The 16,374-nt window shown below is 39.7% G+C and overlaps 1 non-coding gene across 1 annotated transcript; it reads right to left on the bottom strand.

Moving 5' to 3' along the window:
* Positions 1-597: 597 nt before the first annotated feature.
* On the bottom strand, positions 598-703 carry LOC132509059 (U6 spliceosomal RNA). The gene has a single exon (XR_009536878.1). It is a non-coding gene; the product is annotated as a U6 spliceosomal RNA (small nuclear RNA).
* Positions 704-16,374: the final 15,671 nt, after the last annotated feature.

Here is a 16,374-nt window from a genome sequence, read left to right as displayed (position 1 = left end):
TTGCTGCTGGATATACTAGGTTTCCTTGTTTTCTGGTAAACTAGAACATTATGCGCTTTCATACGCATCTGAAGCTAATTTTACTCTACTGTCTGGTAGTCATTAGAATAAAATCTTTTATTTTATTCCTGATAGGAATATAGTAAGTAATTGGATTTCTTAGGATGTAAGGTATAATAAGGAGAGTAGATAGACGTGTGAGGCATTCTCACACACACACACACACACACACAGGCACACACAATACGTTAAAGTCAGGACCTAGGCAAGGTCTCCTGCTGGGAGGTTGTCCCTTGAGGATATTACAGGAAGTTTCTATGGGTCAGACAAACTGACTCTGCAGAGCCCAGAGAAGGTTTTGATGGGGGTAATTAGCAAATCTCTTGCTTTGGTACATTAAGTGCTTAACATTTCACATTTAATTCATCTATTTCTATATATGCTCTATATGGTAGGTAGAGCAGGCTTTATCACCCCCATTTTCCATATGGAAGCTGAGGTTTAGTCAGGTTAAGTGACTTCCCAAGACCACACAGCTCTTAGTATGGTTTTCTTATTTATTTACCTGTTTATTTCTTTAACTATAGTTGATTTACAGAAAATATGGAACGTTGCACGAATTTGCCTGTCATCCTTGTACGGGGCCATGCTGATCTTCTCTGTGTCGTTCCAATTTTAGTATACGTGCTGCCGAAGCAAGCGCCTTAGTACTGTTTTCTGATGCAGAGTCCAGGATTCCACCAGTGTGCTTGTGTCAACTCACCTGTTCGTCCTGGGCTCTGTGGGGACCTCAGCACCAAGCGAGAGATGAGTCGGGGGCTCAGATTAAATGTATACATTTGTTTGCTGTGGGATCTGTGTGAGAAGCAGTAGTGCACACAGCCTTCACAGTCCTTGCAAACACTGGGCACTTGATAAACCCTCTCTGTATGACTGGAGCATCATAGGCTGTAGCATAAATAAGTTCGGGAACAGAAATCACTGCCCTTATAGTCTGTGACTTCCAAAACCATTTAGTTCCCTAGAGAAGAGCATGGACTAGAGAGCAGCTGCAGTCCTTCAGTACAGTTCACAGATATTTATTGCATACCAATACTAATTACAAAACATGGTATTTATTTGGTACTTACTCTTACTTGGACACTTCTAAATATCTGTACATGAATAAACTCAGTCCTCACAACGATGCTATTGCTATTATTACTATTCAGTAATAGTACTTACAGCTATTATTATCTTTCCCACTTAGTAGGTAAGGGAATTAAAGCACAGAGAGGTTAATTACTTGCTCAAAGTCTTATAACCAGGATACAATGGAACCAAAATCTGAACCCAGCCAACACTTGGGCTATGCTGTGCTGTCTCTCTGGATCTTAGGAGCTGTGCTAAGTGATAAAGAGACCAAACTCAACAAGGTTTCTTTCTCAGTAAATTCAGAGTCTGTGTGGGAGACAGACATAGGCGAAGTGCAGTTCTGTGTGACAACTGCCACAGGACAAGTACAGACAAGGCACAGTTAACACACAACACCTAGCACACCTACCATTCCCAGGGCTCTCAGGGAGGTATTCCTGGATGCAGTGAGGTTTCCACTGAGTCAAGAAGGACAACTGAAGGTTTGTCAGTCCTTAGCACCTGAGGGAGCTGATCTGGAGTACCAGGAATAGCTTCAAAGAAGCACAGAGGCAAGAAATGACACAGTTCATTCAGAGTTTCTGCAATTTTGAGGGACTGTGGTACAGAATGCCAGGCAGTGATAAGCAGAAACAGAAGCTGAAAAAGTAGGCAGGGGCCAGGTCGTGCTGGGCTTTGTAGACCGTGCACAGCAGGTTGGATTTCATCATGGAGACCATGAGGCGCCATGGAAGGCGGTTAAGTAAGAGAGTCACATGAGATTTGTGTTTTAGGAAGAGACTCCAGAACGGCTTCAGAGGACAGTTTGGAGGTGGCAGTTGAGATGAATGGCAGTCAGACTAGCTGTGCAACTTGTTATGAAAAATGATGGGGACTTTGTAAACTAGGGCAATGGTGGTGAGAATTTAAGTGAGAGAGAGAACTCTGGACTTTCATACCTGCTATTCCTAGGGCTAATCCTATTAATATCATTAGTTTCCTTTACTATCTTGCCCAAGTTGGCCAAGTTATTCATCTGCCTTGGAGGAGAGTGTTACAGAAAGATAACACATCAATTTGGTTACTTTCTGCTCCAAATAAGAAAAATCCAAGTGGAAATGGTTTAAAGAATGAGGAAAATGTATTATTTCATATAGGAAGTTTTGAGTTAGGGCACGTTTAAGTTTGGTTAATTCAGCAGCTCAATGACAACAGCAAGGAATCATTTTTTTCCCATTTATCTGCTCCGCCTTCTCAGTGTCACCAGTCTCCCCTATGTCTAGGTATCCTCATGGTCTCAAAATGGCTGCCACAGTCCTAGGAATCGATATCAGCAAACAGATTAGGGAGGAGTTCAGCCTCCCCTGACACGCACGGACGCATGCTACAAAATCAGGGTTCTTGTTGCAAGGAAGAAGGAAGGAAGCATTTGAAGAGACAACTAACAGTGCCTGCTGAGAATGCAAAGAGAAAGATAACGTTAAGCTTCTTGCATTGAAAGAATAGGATTGTGCAGCAAGAAACAAGCCTTGTGTTCCACATTATTTGAACAAATTATCTGAATTTTTTCATCAGTTCTTTTAGTGTGCCAATAGAAAGTTTTAGCGGGTCTGGTCATAGTTTCAGGTAAAGGAAGTGTAGACCAGACAGGGAGGTAGGGGAAGACAGTCTTTTCTGATCCCAGGAGATGGTGAAGGAGAGAGAGAAGGCAGGTGAGACGGGAGATGTCATCCTGCTTTCCCTTCTTGGCGCTGGTTGGGGAAGCGGCAGTGGCGTGCGGTGTGGAGGCATCGGGGCACAGGCTGTGGAGGGCAGTGAGAGGGGGAGGCCCGCGCTCCACCCCGCCATTTGGAATTCTGAGAGGAGCCTGCTCTGCGCAGGGCCTCGTGAGGAGAGGGGAGCAGTGTGGTCAGACAGCAAGGTCTCCCTGGTGCTCCTGAGGTTTTTCTCAGTTCAACACTATAGAAGCTGAGTTGACGCACAGTCGGCCAGTCTTGGGAACAGCACTGCAGGCAACTCTTCACAAGGCAGGGGACTGGAGAGCGGACATGGTGGAGACCCAGAGTTTCCCAGGGGCCGGAAGAATAAAGCACAAGTTCGCCATCTGTAGGACGCCCGGCCGGCAGCAGGAGTCTGGACCCAGCAGGGTGTGCAGTGCCAGCCAGGGCACACCGAGGACTCTGTCTGCCAGCGCCAGGCTCTGCCCTCCTCCACTGCTGGGAGGCCACATACCCCTTCCTCTTCATCGGTGGAGGTGGTTTTGGGGAGATAAGCAAGGGAAGCGGCAGCATATCTGAGAGTCTGAACTGACCAAGATGAAGTGTGAGTTGACACTGCAACCCTCCCGCACTGTGTGCAGCATGGAGAGAGCCCTGGGGCAGTCAGGGGCTTCATAACAGGCTTTCTTCTTCTCTGAGGTCTTGGTTCCTCTAATGTAGTATGACATGTGAGATGAAAGCAAAAGTTTACAACAAATCTGCTTAGCAAAAGAGGAGAAAAATGTTTAACAAACCTATATCATACTTTCCTAATAAGAATATTTTGATTATTCCTATTTGTAAGAAAAGAAGACAACACAGCATTTTAACTTAACAAAAAGTAGTGTTTGTGCTAAGGAAGTGCTTACTAGGAAGTATTTTTTGAGATAGGTCTAATTCTTTAATTGCCATTAATGTGTACCCAATTAAAAGGAGGCACTAACAACTACAGTGAGTATAAATGAAGGAAATCAAGGTGGTGAAGAATCTGGAAACCCCGGGGAGTTTCACCTACAGAAGATAAGACAGTGGTGAAAAAAACTACTGGCTACTAATATATAAAGGGTTATGTTGATAAAATCAGGTAATCAACATAAATTTGCTATAGGCTGTAAAGTGTTTTGGAGATGTTAGCTTTTTCTATCTTATCTTATTTTCTGTAGTTCCAGATGACAGAAGTAGACCCAATGGGTCAGAAGTATAAGGAAGTAGATTGCATCTCCATATGTAAAATTTTAAGCTGTCTGACAGAGGAATGTGCTACCGTAAAAATGGAAACTGAAAAGTATTCGGGGACAGGATGGATTTGTATCTAAGGCCACTTTAAGGCTCTAAGTCTCTGCTGTTCTAGGAAATGATTTCTTACCTTTCTTAGTTCATTTATGGGTCTTTCCTCCCTGAAATTAATGAGGCGAAACAATTTACCCCAGAACGTGTGTTTGGTACATGGTGGGTTTTTGCACCTATGAGGATAAGTGAACACAGTTGCTTGTTATTCAGGGGGCGGGCCTTGGGCCAGCAGCTGCAGCACTGCCTGGGAGCAGGTTAGAAACACAGAACCCTGGCCCACCCCGGGAAGCCCGAGGCCAGGTCTGCGTGCTCACGAAGGTGGGAGAAGCGCTGAGCTGGATACATGGGGACCTCCCGGAACCAAACTCCCAGAGCACAGTAGGGCTTAGACCTGGGAGACCCCAGAGCTCTCAGAACCAAAGAAGCTTCAGCTCAGACTCCTGCCGGCCCTTACACCCTTCCGTCAGGGCAAGTAACCCAAACCTCAGAGACAATCCAGGGGTGTTATTTCAGGTTAAAATCAGTGGGGCTCACTGTAAGGACAAACACAAATTCAAAATAAGAGGGTTAATTCCTCCTGTTGAAAATAAGGGAAGAGATTTCCCTCTCCTCCTTTTTCTCAGAGCACTTACTTTAGAAAACTTGTAATTGCACATACTTTCTCTTCTCTTTGAAAGTTATAGGCCCTTTGTCAGCTTTCTGGCCTGGGAATGTCTTTCTCAAGGACCAGGGGGCATCTCTTTAAAATGTAAACATCAAGGGAGACAGCGCCCATCTCCCAGTCTCTGGGGGCAGGCAGGAACCTAAATTTGGTGGGTGCCTTGCTCCAAATCGCAAAGCTACTTCCTTTCATGAAGAGATGAGTAGTGCGTTTTTCCTCTGGAAAAAGCCAAGTAGCCAACGTGGATGGTCACCCCAACTAGCAGGTGAAATTAGGATGACCTACTGGTGACGAATGGTGCTGTCAGGTCCTCTGACTTGAGGACGTGTGTACTGGGTTGTGTCTGCTTGGCTATAGAAGGGAAGGGGGGAGATTTTTTTTCTGTCTTTGCATCTCTTTGTGGATTACCGGTGATTTGCTTCGCTTTCTGGTTCAATGCTTATTCAATAATAAGAGTGTTTTCTTTCTCTACTCTTTTCCTGGAGAGGTTTTCTGTGTTGGAAGAAGATTTTGTTTTTTAAATATATTTTCCCGATACCATACTGTTATACTGTTAAATTATCTTACCTATTCATCCTATACTTCCACACTGCCCTCCTTCCTTCCTTCCTCCTTTCTCCCTCCCTTCATCCCTCCTCAGCTGTCTTTCATCTTTTCTTCTTCTTTTTTTTCCAAATTGGCATGTAAACCTATTCTCCATCCAAATTATTCTGTATAGATGGGATAATACATTTATGAGAGGATATATGTCACAGATGTTCTGAAAAAAGATGACAGCATGGACCCACAATTAAAACACTGGTTTAATCCAAAGTGTGCTTTTCTTTGCAGTGAGGAAGTTTTAGGACTGGGCCCTCTGGTGTTTAACCTTGAGAATTTGGAACAAAGTAATTTTCCTTCACAAAGGAAAGTGTTTATTTGAGGAAATTGGTTAATGTAAAAAATATGAACTTCTCATTCAGCGAGGTATTAGGTTGGAAACTGTAAAATGCCCATAGTATAGTGTAGTATAGTATGATGTTATATTTGTTATATTATACTATAATCAGTCATATATATTTATGTGTCTATCCATCTGTCTATCCATCTATCTATCTATCATCAGAAGCCATTTTATTTGTCCGTTTTGGTATGAGAAAAACATTCATTTGAATATGGTGACAAATTCCATGTGCTAGCAGACAGGGGAAATGCAAATTATTACCATTGTTCATTTCCAAGGCATCATTCTTTGGTTATAAAACCTGCCCAAAGAGCATACTAGCAAAACAGTCTATTTAAAAGTACTCATTAAACAAAAGCACAGAACCTCTATATAATGATTTAAGCAAGTGATATTATGATTTTGTTTCTATTGATACGATATGAGTTGATGAGCTAGTGTGGCTCCCTAACTCCTCGGTGGGGAGGAGGTTCCTGGGAGGCCCCACCCAGCTAGACCTGGAATTCGCACACCCACACCTTCGTGTCCCTGAGTGTCCTAATAAGCTGTAGCAGTAGTGGTCTTGATGAGTACTCTCCTTTGTTTGTATCAATAAATACTTAACCTTTTGAAGCCAAAATGTGCATCTGAAGTAAACCCTGAAATATCTCTTAATTCTCTAAGGAGGCTTAGACTCTGAAATTGTTTGCACAAGACTGTGACTTAATTTCTGAACGTTAACTTTTTCACCCCTGATATTTTGACCCTGTCCTTGCCAGAGATCCATGAAGCAACATCTGGTATATGAATAAATACAAATAAAATCTCACATTTTGCCTAACCGCAGCTATCATTCCACACGGGACAGCACTATTTAGGACTATCTTCGGTCTACTGAAGAATTCTATTTTTACCACAAATTCAAAGCTGTCTAGTCTTACTTTTCTTAATTAAGCTGGGCTGATCTCACAATCAAAAGGCTTCATTATTTTTTCCTGCTTAAATTAAACTCCCTGTGCAATGCAATGACCAAAACAAATAATCTATGACCTACAAACAAGACACTTGCATTCCCTGAAGAATTACACTCTTGTTTCCTCTAGGTTATACATCTTTGAACCTCTCTTTGCTGTAATGACCTTCTGGTGCTCATTAGCAAGCTGATTACCATTAACACAGCTATAATGCAGCAATTTTCTTGGTGTATGTTGAGGACAAATGCTCATCTGAATGCAGTCAGGGGACAAAATTAACTGCATAAATCTACAGTGCAAACTGGATCTCGTCCAACTTTGCACGAGGCGTCTTTCCTTTCCTAGTTGTGACATCATGGTCCAGATTCCCACTGACGGCTTAATAAGTATCTCAGGGTTTCATATTTAATTTCCTTTCATCTCCGTATATTACATTTCAACTTAATTTCAGGATTGCCTGACCACCTTATTACCATGTCTCGTAATATATATTTACCTTTAATCTTTTAACTATGTCCCTTAATGGCTCTCTTATGAGATTCATATCTACTTTATTTTCTCATCTTTTTTCACATTTATATCTTTTAAAAAATATTGGCTAATAGATCAGGATTTCAGTACACACGCACATTGGCACATCTCTGGAGCTAGGAACAAGATTGAGATATGTAAGCCATAGGTATTTTAGGAGGGAGGCATAAATATTACTCTCTTGCAAGATAGAATTATATGAATAGTCATGAAAGGAAGTGAAGTTTTAATGAAGAGAACAAGGGATGTATGAGATCTAGATTCCTTTCTTGCCACCATCACAGCCATCCAACGCTTCCTTGACAACGCTGGTCTCCAAGCGCGAATTGAAGATTGCTGATGCTCAGCTTGTAGGTTATGAGCTGACAGGAAAGCTCCTGGGACCCTCTGAAATTCTTATTCTGGATTGTTCTTTGAGGGTGTTATTTTAAATATTATGGCCAATGAACAAATGGCATTAGGGAGATTATGAAATTTGGTTTCCGTAATGTTTACATACTGGAATGCTGTGTCGGAGTCAAAGGCACTATTAAAGTGAAACAAGATTTGATGTGATTAGAGTAAACCACAGTATGAATGATCGCTCTAAAGAAAGAAGAGAAAGTTATGCATTTTATAATCAGAATGGGCTAAAATTCAAATTTATATTCTTTAAGAACAAGCTGTATCCGGTTTTATTTTTAAAGCATGAAATAAATTCTACTCTGTGCTTTGAAATTTAAGAAAGCAGACTGAGACCCCTCAGGGTCACTGATGAGTAGCCTCCCGGTAACTTCCCAGCATCGAGGGAGCCAGCGAAAGGGCGAGGCAAGGAGAAATAAACTAGCATGCCACTTCCCAAAATGCACTGCAATTCATTCTGTATTAGTGATATCAACAGAGCACTTTGGATGCTTGTACAAAGGGGAGACGATTCTGATACTTCCCTGTGGGAATAGAGTTGAGGGACGTGGCACAGAAGATGTGGGGTAGTGCCAGGGAAAAAGGAAATATTTCAACTGAGACTGAAGATGGGGTAGAATTGCATCGGACTGAGAAGGGTGAGGGAGAGAGCCCTCTCTTCTCACTGTGACTACTACACCTACAGAAGTAGAATCACTGATGTCAAGGTTGGAAAGGACTTCAGTGATCCATCGCTACTGCTCACCTCTCCAGTTATGGATGTTAGGAAGCACTGCTTCTCCTGACCTGTTTGTATAATAAGTGATAGGCCAATAGTTTGTAAATACTAATGCAAAAAATGATAAGAAATTTAAAAATATTCCCAATTTGTATTTTTATATACAAATAAAAAATTGTACAACGATAGAAAGAAATTTGTATTTCTCATTACTCTCACATAAAATACCTGAATTTAGTATATATGAGCATTAACTTTCTGAAAGTGTCCTCAATAAGATTCAAGTTCTGCTTTGAATGAGATTCTTTATGTAAACCTTTTAATAGTCATTGCTCTAATCCTTGGAAGTTTACAGTCTAGTGGGACACAAACAATTAAACCAACTACCCAACTCCAGGCACAACCTGTGATAACTGTGGTTACTATTAGGAAATAAAATTACATGTCATTTAAAGAAAAAAAATAAAATTAATTGCTTAATTGAGCCCAATTCTCTGTAAAACCTATCCCTCATGCATTTACACTCTCAAGGCATGATTTATTTAATAAAAGCAGTAATCAGTTGCAAAATAAATGAGTCACGGGTATGATATGTACAGTGTGGAGAATATAGTCAGTAACTATGTAATATCTTTGTATGGTGACATTGTAACTAGACTCATTGTGGTGATGATTTTGAAATGTATAGAATATCAAATCACTATGTTATGAAACAGGAAGTAGCATAGTATTGTAGATTAATTATACTTCAAAAATAAACAAATATGCAAACAAACTTATAGAAAAAGAGATGAGATTTGTGGTTACCAGAGGTGGGGGTGGGAGGGGGGGAAATTTGATGAAGGTGATCAAAGGTACAAACTTCCAGTTACATAGGATAAATAAGTAAGTACTAGGGACACGATGTACAACATGATAAATATAATTAAACTGCTGTATGTTATATATGAAAGCTGTAGAGAGTAAATCTAAATCCTAAGAGTTCTCATCACAAGGAAGAAATTTTTTTTCTATTTCTTTAATATTTATATGAGAAATATTTATATTTCTTTGTATTTATATGAGATTATGAATGCTCACTAAACTTACTGTCATAATCATTTCATGATGTACGTAAGTCAGATCGTTATGATGTACACCTGAAACTTATACAGTGCTGTATGCCAATCATATCTCAATAAACCTGGAAGAAAGAAAAGAAATATGCAGGAAAAAAAATAAAATAAAAATAGTAATCTCAAAAGGTTAATGTAGCTTCCCAGAATTCCTGACTGATCCCCAAGGAGAAACTTATCTCCTTAAGCAAAATAGCTCAACAAATGCCAGTGGTAGTCTTCACAGTGTCCAGAACACACTGGAAAGTTCTCTGCAACCAGGAGAGTGGTACATATTTGCTGCATGGCAATCAGAAATGGTTTGCCCCAAACGAAAAATCTGTATACTGGTGTGTGTCTAGATTGTGAAAGTTCAGCTGTAAATGCTTATCTTTTTACCTGTAATCATTTAATTATTCATTCATTCATTCAACATCCAACATCCATCTGTGAAATTTCACTTTGCTATATTCCAGTCACTGGAGTTATAAATACTGGAGTTATAAAGGCATATCATGAACAGTCCACATTGAGAGGGCAGCAGAGTATTATAGAGAAAAAATAAGCCAGGATTTAAATGCTGGCTCTGGTATTCAACAGCAGTATTAGTCTGTTTGGACTGCAGTAACAAAATGTAAGGTTGTGTCGTAATTTATTTTACCAATTTCATATTCTTGTTCATTTAGCTTATGTTTTAAACTTCTGCTATACTCTTATAATTTTGAGTAATATTATGAGTTATTTGCATAAGCTAACACTTCTTAAGATAAAGTTCTAGAAGTGGAATATTTCAGTTTAAGGGTACACACATTTTAATGGCAGTTGATAAGTTTCACAAGTTGCTGACTACAGAGGAGGTACTGATGTAAAATTTTACCAAGCTTCTGTGAAACTGTCTATGTCTCTATATTTTTTAGTAACACTAGACCCTACAATTTTTTAATTGCCTATTTGATATCTTTTTTTAAGAATATGCTTTAATAGGGAGGGACTACTTGAGCTTTAGAAGAGGGAGAACTCCTGATTACCCAGGAGGAGGAGAAAGTTTCTGAAGGTTGAATTAATCACCAGTGCCTAAGAATTTAATCTACCATACCTGTGTAGTGAAGCCACCATTAAAATCCAAAGGGAGGGGTTTCAGAGAGCCTCTAGGTTGGTGAAGCAGAATGCCTCCACCGTGCTGTGTGCCAAATTCCAAGAGAACTGAAGTTTCTTTGTTCTTGACCTCACCCTGTGAATCTCTTCATCTGGCTGTTGGTTCCTGTGCTTAATATCCTCGATAATAAACCAAGCATCTGAGCCGTGTGGCTGACAGGGTCTTGGTGCTCCGGCTGGGTGTCAGGCCTGAGCCTCTGAGGTGGGAGAGCTGAGTTCAGGACATTGCTCCACCAGAGACCTCCCGGCCCCACGTAATATCAATCGGTGAGAGCTCTCCCAGAGATCTCCATCTCAGTGCTGAGACCCAGCTCCACTCAACGACCAGCAAGCTCCAGTGCAGGCTGCCGCATGCCAAACAACTAGCAAGAGAGGAACACAACCCCACCCATTAACAGAGAGGCTGCCTAAAATCATACTAAGTTCACAGACACCCTAAAACACACCACCAGACGCAGCCCTGCCCACCAGAAAGACAAGATCCAGCCCCACCCACCAGAATACAGGCACCAGTCCCCTCCACCAGGAAGCCTACACAAGCCACTGAACCAACCTTAGCCACTGGGAGCAGGCACCAAAAACAATGGGAACTACAAACCTCAACCTGCGAAAAGGAGACACCAAACACAGAAAGTTGAGCAAAATGGGAAGACAGAGGAATATGCAGCAGATAAAAGAGCAAGGTAAAAACCCACCAGACCAAACACATGAAGAGGAAGTAGGCAGTCTACCTGGAAAAGAATTCAGAGTAGTGATAGTAAAGAGGATCCAAAATCTTGGAAGTAGAATGGGGAAAATACAAGAAACATTTAACAAACAGCTAGAAGAACTAAAGAGCAAACAATGATGAACAACACAATAAATGAAATTTAAAATTCTCTAGAAGGGATCAATAGCAGAATAACTGAGGCAGAAGAACGGATAAGTGACCTGGAAGATAAAATAGTGGAAATAACTACTGCAGAGCAGAATAAAGAAAAAAGAATGAAAAAAACTGAGGACAGTCTCAGAGACCTCTGGAACAACATTAAACACACCAACATTCGAATTATAGGGGCCCAGAAGAAGAAGAGAAAAGGAAAGGGACTGAGAAAATATTTGAAGAGATTATAGTTGAAAACTTCCTTAACATGGGAAAGGAAATAGTCAATCAAGGCCAGGAAGTGCAGACAGTCCCATCCATACAGGATAAACCCAAGGAGAAACACACCAAGACACATATTGATCAAACTATCACAAATTAAATACAAAGAAAAAATATTAACAGCAGCAAGGGAAAAGAAACAAATAACATACAAGGGAATCCCCATAAGGTTAACAGCTGACCCTTCAGCAGAAACTCTGCAAGCCAGAAGGGACTGGCAGGACATATTTAAAGTGAAGAAAGAGAATAAACTACAACCAAGATTACCCTACCCAGCAAGGATCGCATTCAGTTTCGACGGAGAAATTAAAACCTTTACAGACAAGCAAAAGCTAAAAGAATTCAGCACCACCAAAACACCTTTACAACAAATGCTAAAGGAACTTCTCTGGGCAGGAAACACAAGAGGAGAAAAAGACCTACAATAACAAACCCCAAACAATTAAGAAAATGGTAATAGGAACATGCATTCCAATAATTACCTTAATGTAAATGGATTAAATACTCCAACCAAAGGACATAGACTGGTTGAATGGATACAAAAACAAGACCCGTATATATGCTGTGTACAAGAGACCCACTTCAGACCTAGGGATACATACAGACTGAAAGTGAGGGGATGGAAGAAGATATTCCACGCAAATGGAAATCAAAAGAAAGCTGGAGTAGCAATTTTCATATCAGACAAAATAGACTTTAAAATAAAGACTATTACAAGAGACAAAGAAGGACACTACATAGTGATCACGGGATAATCCAAGAAGAAGATATAACAATTGTAAATATTTATGCACCCAACACAGGAGCACCTCAATACATAAGGCAACTGCTAACAGCTATAAAAGGGGAAATCAACAGTAACACAATCATAGTAGGGGACTCTAACACCCCACTTTCACCCATGGACAGATCATCCAGACAGAAAATAAATAGGGAAACACAAGCTTTAAGTGACACATTAAACAAGATGGACTTAATTGATATCTATAGGACATTACATCCAAAAACAACAATACACTTTCTACTCAAGTGCTCATGGATCATTCTCCAGGATGGATCATATCTTGTGTCACAAATCAAGCCTTGGTAAATTTAAGAAAATTGAAATTATATCAAGTTTCTTTTCTGACCACAATGCTATGAGACTAGATATCAATTACAGGAAAAAAAAAACTGTAAAAAATACAAATACGTGGAGGCTAAATACTATGCTACTAAATAACCAAGAGATCACTGAAGAAATCAAAGAGGAAATCAAAAAATACCTAGAAACAAATGACAATGAAAGCACGACAACCCAAAACCTATGGGATGCAGCAAAAGCAGTTCTAAGAGGGAAGTTTATAGCAATACAATCCTACCTCAAAAAACAAGAAAAATCTCAAATAAGAAACCTAACCTTACACCAAAAGCAATTAGAGAAAATGAACAAAGAAATCCCAAAGTTTGCAGAAAGAAATCATAAAGATCAGACCGGTAATAAATGAAAAAGAAATGAAAGAAACAATAGCAAAGGTCAATAAAATTAAATGCTGGTTCTTTGAGAAGATAAACCACTAGCCAGACTCATCAACAAAAAAAGGGGGAAGACTCAAATCAACAGAATTAGAAATGAAAAAGGAGAAGTAACAACTGACCCTACAGAAATACAAAGTATCCTGAGGGATTACTACAATATGCCCATAAAATGGACAACTTGGAAGAAATGGACACATTCTTAGAAAAGTACAACCTTCTGAGACTGAACCAGGAAAAAATAGAAAATATAAACAGATCAATCACAAGCACTGAAATTGAAACTGTGATTAAAAATCTTCCAATAACCAAAAGCCCAGGACCAGATGGCTTCACAGGTGAATTCTATCAAACATTTAGAGAAGAGCTAACAACTTTCCTTCTCAAACTCTTCCAAAATATAGCAGAGGGAGGAACACTCCCAAACTCATTTTACAAGGCCACCATCACCCTGATACCAAAACCAGACAAAGATGTCACAAAAAAAAGAAACTACAGGCCAGTATCACTGATAAACATAGACGCAAAAATCCTAAACGAAATACTAGCAAACAGAATCCAACAGCACATTAAAAAGATCATACACTATGATCTAGTGGGGTTTACCTAGAAATGCAAGGATTCTTCAGTATACACAAATCAATCAGTGTGATACACCATATTAACAAACTGAAGGATAAAAACCTTATGACAATCTCAATAGATGCAGAAAAAGCTTTTGACAAAATTCAACACCCATTTATGATAAAAACCCTCCAGAAAGTAGGCATAGAGGGAACTTACCTCAACATAATAAAGGCCATATATGACAGAGCCACAGCCAACATCATTCTCAATGGTGACAAACTGAAATCATTTCCTCTAAAATCAGGAACAAGACAAGGATGCCCACTCTCACCACTGTTATTCAACATAGTTTTGGAAGTTTTAGCAACAGCAATCAGAGAAGAAAAAGAAATAAAGGGAATTCAAATCAGAAAAGAAGAAGTAAAGCTGTCACTGTTAGCAGGTGACATGATACTATACATAGAGAATCCTAAAGATGCTACTAGAAAACTACTAGAGCTAATCAATGAATTTGGTAAAGTGGCAGGATACAAAATTAATGCACAGAAATCTCTGGCATTCCTATACACTAATGATGAAAAATATGAAAGGGAAATTAAGAAAACACTCCCATTTACCATTGCAACAAAAAAATAAAATACCTAGGAATAAACCTACCTAAGGAGACAAAAGACCTGTATGCAGAAAACTATAAGACACTGATGAAAGAAATTAAAGATGATACCAACAGATGGAGAGATATACCATGTTCTTGGATTGGAAGAATCAACATTGTGAAAATGACTATACTACCCAAAGCAATCTACAGATTCAATGCAATCCGTATCAAACTACCAATGGCATTTTCCACAGAACTAGAACAAAACATTTCACAATTTGTTTGGAAACACAAAAGACCCCAAATAGCCAAAGCAATCTTGAGATAGAAAAACAGAGCTGGAGGAATTAGGTGTCTGGACTTCAGACTATACTACAAAGCTACAGTCATCAAGACAGTATCGTACTGGCACAAAAACAGAAATATAGGTCCATGGAACAGGATAGAAAGCCCAGAGATAAACCCATGCAAATATGGTCACCTTATCTTTGATAAAGTAGGCAAGAATATACAATGGAGAAAGGACATCCTCTTCAAAAATTGTTGCTGGGAAAACTGGACAGCTACATGAAAAAGAATAAAATTAGAAGACTTCCTAACACCAAACACAAAAATAAACTCAAAATGGTTTAAAGACCTAAATGTAAGGCCAGACACTATAAAACTCTTAGAGGAAAACATAGGAAGAACACTCTTTGACATAAATCACAGCAAGATCCTTTTGACCCACCTCCTAGAGAAATGGAAATAAAAGCAAAAATAATCAAATGGGACCTAATGAAACTTAAAAGCTTTTGCACAGCAAAGGAAACCATAAACCAGATGAAAAGATAACCCTTGGAATGGGAGAAAATATTTATAAACGAAGCAAGTGAGAAAGGATTAATCTCCAAAATATACAAGCAGCTCATGCAGCTCAATATCAAAAAAGCAAACAACCTAATCCAAAAATGGGCAGGAGACCTAAATAGACATTTCTCCAGAGAAGGTATACAGATTGCCAACAAACACGTGAAAAGATGCTCAACATCACTAATCATTGGAGAAGTGCAGATCAAAACCACAATGAGGTATCACCTCACACTGGCCAGGATGGCCATCATCAAAAAATCTACAAACCATAAATGTTGGAGAGGGTGTGGAGAAAAGGGAACCCTCTTGCACTGTTGGTGGGCATGTAAATTGATATGACCGGTATTGAGGACAATATGGAGGTTCCTTAAAATCTAAAAATAGAACTACCATATGACCCAGCAATCTCACTACTGGGCATATACCCTGAGAAAACCATGATTCAAAAAGAGTCACGTACCACCATGTTCATTGCAGCACTATTTACAATAGCCAGGACACGGAAGCAGCGTAGGTGTCCACTGACATATGAATGGATAAAGAAGATGTGGCACATATATACAATGGAATATTACTCAGCCATAAAAAGAAATGAACTTGAGTTATTTGTAGTGAGGTGGATGGACCTAGAGTCTGTCATGCAAAATGAAGTAAGTCAGAAAGAGAAAAACAAATACCATATGCTAACACATATACGTTGAATCTAAAAAAAAAAAAAAAGGTTCTGATGAACCTAGGGGTAGGACAGGAATAAAGACGCAGACATAGGGAATGGACTTGAGGACATGGGGACAGGGAACGGTAAGCTGGGATGAAGTGAGAGAGTAGCATGGACATATATACACTATCAAATGTAAAATCCATAGCTAGTGGGAAGCAGCTGCACAGCACAGGGAGCTCAGCTCGGTGCTTTGTGACCACCTAGAGGGGTGGGAGAGGGAGGGTGGGAGGGAGACGCAAGAGGGAGGAGATATGGGGATATATGTATATGTATAGCTGATTCACTTCGTTATACAGCAGAAACTAACACACACTGTAAAGCAATTATACTCTAATAAAGATGTTAAAAATAAATATATGT

The sequence above is a fragment of the Lagenorhynchus albirostris genome, chromosome 18, assembly GCF_949774975.1.
Source record: "Lagenorhynchus albirostris chromosome 18, mLagAlb1.1, whole genome shotgun sequence".
In the NCBI taxonomy this organism is placed as follows: Eukaryota; Metazoa; Chordata; class Mammalia; order Artiodactyla; family Delphinidae; genus Lagenorhynchus; species Lagenorhynchus albirostris.
This window is presented reverse-complemented; position numbering and strand designations above follow the sequence as displayed.